Genomic DNA, 6,000 nt, shown 5'->3' with positions numbered 1-6,000 from the left:
TTCTTTCCTTGACAGGAATTTGTTGGTTTGTATTATCCTCTTGTCTGTCTTCATTCAGCAGACCATGATTTTCTTCACTGTTATCGTCAGAACCTTTAGCATAATTCTGCTTTTCATCCGCATATATCTGTGATGATGATACCGGTTCTTCATGAACACTGCTGCAACTCTTAGTTTCATCTTCAAGAGGTGGGATAATGCCACTGTAAAGACGAAACATGATACTATAAGTGCACAAGTTTCAAATTTAAGAACTTTTTGATAATTTACATTCAATAAATTTAAGCACTCAATAAGAAATGCAAAGAGATAGTTCAACCACAACTAGCCTATGTTCTCAGTTTGATTTCTGGCAACTCTTTTATCACGTTGAAATTATATATATATATATATATATATATATATATATATATATATATATATATATATATATATATATATATATATATATATATATATATATATATATGGAGGGAGAGAGAGTAATAAATATGCCGAATAATTATACAGGAGATGATTGATAAACTGAGAAATATATAGTAATAAGTATAAGGTGAGTTTTACTCTATAAATAATTCATACCTTTCCCTTAAAGATTTGAAGACTTCTTGTGCACTAGTAAACATGGTGTGGATAGTCCTGCTCCTCAGGAGCAATGTAGTACACGTCTATTCCTGGAGACAGGTTTAACAACAATGATTTAAAAAGTGTGAAGCTGCAAGACTCATGCGCAGCTGCTCAGAAGCGCTGCAGCTGCAAAATTGAACTTGTATACAGGGCAGCGGCCGCGTGGCTCACTATCAAGTTCATTCATGTTGCTCTCATAGCATAACGCATTAAGTCCATAATGTAAAGCACCGATCTCTATAATCTTCCCTTTCCTTTCAAGGCAAAGTGCATCAAGTCCACAACAATATGTAGTTAATGCGTTTTGCTGTGTAAGAATGGTTATGATGCGTTATGCCTTCAAACAATGTAGAAACCAGTGGAGTTGATGCATTTTGCTAGTTTGTAACTTCGTTTGGGGGCATGAGAGGCGTATCTACCTATTCTGGATATGATTGGCCTCTTTCCGCAGATTCCATTGATATGAAAATCTCAAAAATGGGATTTTTGGAGTTAATGCGTTCTGCCTTTTGAGGGCAGATTTACTTGCCGATATATGTTTGCACCCCGGGCCTGAATCGGTTAAGCTGCATGCCAGAAACAGATCTATATTGGCATTCTGTAACCATACTGCAGCCAATACTGGGCCTATGCAGCCTTCTATTAATACCAATGCCGGCCCAATTCTGAGCCGGTTGCAGGCCAACATGGACCAACTGTTTCCATTACCACCCCGCTTTGCAGCTGTGATTTTCCTTTTGCCTTCTCAAAGCTTCATCTCATTGACTGTGTATGTCATCAGAAGAAGACCTTATGAAGTAACAGACGCTGTTCCTCCATAACGTTGTTTTCTAATGACATACACAGTCAATGAGATGAAGCTTCAAGAAGGCAAAAGGAAAATCACAGCTCCAAAGCGGGGTGGTATTGAGAACAGTTAAAATCACAATGAAATCCAGACAACAAATAACTGCAAACACAACACTGAAATGGGATTATCAAATCATATTATGCCAGTATTCTGGATTTTCAAGTGTTAGGGTTCTTACAGATGCTATAATTTGTCATCCATTTTCTTTGGATCATTTTAGATCTTTGATAATACAATAGTATCTTATTAAATAATGAGGCCAAAAATGATCTATGTTGCATAGTAACTTTGACCACATTCAATAATGGTGGTTATATGACTGGACACATATTGCAAGCATCCATGAAAAATAAATGAATGCAAATTATAACATCCGTGAACCCAAAGATTGTCAGACCTAAGGATCGACATGAAAAAATGCAACTCAAATACAAAAATGTAATTTTGCTGCTTCATATCAAGCACTCAACCTTTCAACTTTGCTTGACATGGTGCTGTTTGACCTTGATATGTCTTACACTGGCAAGATTTAAGATTGGCAAAGTGTGAGCTAATTTACTGCTAGAATGTGTCATATAAGTGCTATAAATAAGACGATAATCATTATATGATGCAAAATATATTCTTTCCATAAGAAATCAAAAGCAAATCACAGCATCATGGTGAGATACATCTCTCCCTCTATACTATACAACAGACAAATCACAGCATCATGGTGAGATACATCTCTCCCTCTATACTATACAACAGACAAATCACAGCATCATGGTGAGATACATCTCTCCCTCTATACTATACAACAGACAAATCACAGCATCATGGTGAGATACATCTCTCCCTCTACACACACACACACACACACACACACACACACACACACACACACAGGATATGGAGAAGATTGATAGAGAAGACCTAGTGACGAAGGACGTTAAGTGGTAGAAGAGGGCATAGCAAGAAACTGAAAAAGACGACATTCAGAAAAGACAAAGAAACACACAGTTTTCCACATAGAAGTATAACAGCTTGAAATGAACTTCATGAGATTGTGTGTGCAAAAACAATACATGAATTTAAGACAAAGTTGGATAGAAAAAGATATAGACGGGATGACAGCATGAGGCTTGGAGGTTTTGTATTTTTTTGCCCAGTGCTTTATTTTGCTCTCCAGCAGCTTAAGAATGATTTAACTTGCTGTTAAATAATTGTTAGCTTAAGAACCTATAGCTATTTTGACTTCTGGTCTTTAGTTAGTGTAAAATATGTAAAGCATTTTTCCAGTTTATTTTGTTATCATTCATTGTTACACAACCTTTGGTAATCATTACCAAGGGGCCTCTAGATGCATAAACACAATCAAAAAATAAATAAAAGGGATCACTCAAGTAAACTCAAAACAAGGGACAAGAAAGGAAGAAAAGGAAAACTTTAAATGGTTTCTTAATTTAATAACAAAAGAAATTATATTAATACAACAAAAATGAAAGTGAAATATTTACAAGTTCCAAAAGATAAGTCCAGTTACTACTTTAAGATAAAATAAGGACAACAGTAAAGTACGGTAAATAAATAAAATCACAAATATGAAGACACAAATAAATCCTACAACATAACACCTAACCCGCAGACACACACACACACTAAGTTACCGGGGAAATTCACATTATGCTGTACTTACACAAGACTAGAGAGGAGCGGTAGGGGAAGGGAGGGACCAAGGCACCGGGAATGCTGAAGTGAAGTGAAGGCAAGAGAAGGACTTTTTATACAATTCAAAAGAGGGAGGGAAAGAAACACAAAGGGGTGGAACAAAACCTTATTTTACACATAATTTAGGGCAGGGATTGGTCACAATTAGTGGGCGGAGAAGTGAGTGGACACGATGACAGGGTATGGGCAGTGTATGGAGGTCATTGTAGGTCACACCCAAACATGGATAGTTTTCTGTGAGTGGCTCAGGAGAAGGGTATGGGAGGAGTTAAGGAAAAAAGCAAAACAAACAAACATTTTTTCTATGAACGGGTGAGGGGAGGGAGACTGGGATGGACGGAGCAGCTGCAGGACCCGTGTTGTTGACATGATGCCGTAGGGCTAAAGGGGCACAACAAGACACAAGTTGAGACATAAATAGACGGAAACAAGATACTGGACACACAATGATATAGTTGTAGGACATACATACACAGACAGACACAAGTAAATATCATAAAATAGCATGGATCGCTACACGTAACATCATTCAAATAAAGTGTTAATAAAATTATTAATTTTACTTACCATAAGCTCTTAAATTCTTGATCAGATGTCAGTCTTCCTTCAAGAGCATCAAATCCCTGAAGTGTTTCAATTGGTAGTACATCATCAACAGCAGTAAAGTCATATTCCTGTGATGATGATGATACCGACTGCATTGTCAACAGCTGGTGTAGCATATCCTTCTGCGTTGCCATTAGTTGTTGAAGCAGTTTAGTTTGATCTTCCATGCGTGTCTCACATCTTGCTAAAGCAAGTAGAATAGTCTTCAATTCTGAAAGAAAAAGTTGCCATAGAAATTTCAGATTCAGATTTCTAAGTCACTAGAACAAGCAGAATAGTATGTAGAATAGTATGTAATGAAATATCACACAGTGATTTTGTTGTTAGTCAGCCTTTAACTCCAGACCATACCTTACCATGGTGGCTTAGTCCACATTGGTAAGCCCATGTATCTTGTGTAAAGTGCATGTTAAGGTTACTGTAGCGTTAGAATGGCTATAGATATAAGTGTAATCTGTAACCAGTGTGACCTATGTCTATCAGGTGCCTTAGGATATACTTGTGTACATGCCAGACTGTAATGTTAACATTACTGTAGTGCTGGAATGGCCGTGTGTAGATTTGATTTGTGACCAGTGTGATAAATTCAACTATGTCCATCAGTTCCTGGAATAGATTTGCATGCAATCATTCTGGTCTACAGGTACTCTGATTAGAGTGTATAGGTTCAGTAAGTCTTTTAAACAATGATGTCATGTATGAAGCTTGAAAAAATTCCAGTTTCACTGCTATTTCACGAGAATTTTTTTTCATGAGGTATACTAATTGAATATCTAAATTACTTATATGAAACATGATAACCAATGTATACAAATTAAGCTTTTATCAATATTGCAAAAAAGTTAAAAGATAAATGTAAGATATTACAGTTACACCCAAAATGTTTATGCAAAGTTAGCAGCATCACTTACGGTCAGAATGCGTGTCTCTGTCAACCTTAGGGATGCAAAAGCATTATTTCTTTGAAGAGATGGGAAACCAGAAACACGAGGGGGTTCTGGAATTGTGCTTGGGCTTGGCTGCATAGTTGATGTATCTCCAGATGAGTCAGAGCAGTCTGTGTCTTCATAAAGTCTTTTACGCTTCAATCTGTAATGATAAATCCTGAATAATAATTTCAACACCTTTGAATTAACATCCTATCAAAGGTGCAACTTCAAAGATTAACTAACTGCAATCCCCAACTTGTCTGTGATTGAATGTGTACCATAGGAAATCAGGGGACAGTATGAGCCTACATGAGGCCAAATAATACCTCAACAGGAAGAAAAATACTCACCCTAAAAGCCAAGTACTCACACTGGATAGGTAGGCCAACTTTCCCCAGGCATGACTTGGTTCTTGATAGCCTTTTGAGTTTTCTGGGAGTCTCTGTATGGAGGCCATCTACATTTTCTTTCATTTTTTGAAAGCCAAATGCTTGGAGCAACATCCACCTCTTGTGTTTCAACAAACACAACTACACAAAACTCTTTGGAAGTCATGCTGATTGATTGAATCACTGTGGCTGAAGGCTGTGAACAAGTGGAAAAGCAGCAAATGAATTTTGTGATAATTGTATCAGCAAATATTTTCTTTGGATTGCCATGTAAGAAGATATCTTCAAATCTTTTTGCAGTGTTTTAACTTTGTAAATTCCTAAATTTGCAGATGATAATGGGTAATGAAAAACAATTTCCTTAACCTGATTTACTTGATATATTATACTTATATTATTAGGCTCACATTTATTTGAAATAATATTTTGAATGCATCCAATTTCATTGTTAATCATTACTCCTTGATCAGCAGGTGTGACTTTCAAACAGTATTTTTCCAAGTATAATTCCTTGTACTGCTGGCATACCATTTCATCAACTAAAGGGCCTTGTGCGTGAATCTTTTTCAGGACAGGATAGATATGTTCTTCCACATCCATACTTATATTTCTTTCTGAAATCCTATTGATAACTTGAGATAAAGGGAAGTTGGGTTTCCTCAAGAGATTTTTTATGACTCCCAAAAAGTTTTCAAATTCAAATGCCGAAAAACTATCAAGAGTACCATGTTTTGCGACATCATCAGGTAGATGACACAAATTACGAACATTGTAAACAGCATATCTTTTCCCATATATCTGGCGGCGGATGCTCAACCGGTCGTATCTCAACATTTGGTCCCAAATCCGCCATTGTGGTTGCAAGTTCTGCCCTGTGCGATGTTCAAAA

Source organism: Eriocheir sinensis, unplaced genomic scaffold (assembly GCF_024679095.1).
Source record: "Eriocheir sinensis breed Jianghai 21 unplaced genomic scaffold, ASM2467909v1 Scaffold1232, whole genome shotgun sequence".
Lineage (NCBI taxonomy): Eukaryota > Metazoa > Arthropoda > Malacostraca > Decapoda > Varunidae > Eriocheir > Eriocheir sinensis.
The sequence above is the reverse complement of the archived record's forward strand: the minus strand, read 5'-3'. Positions refer to the sequence as shown.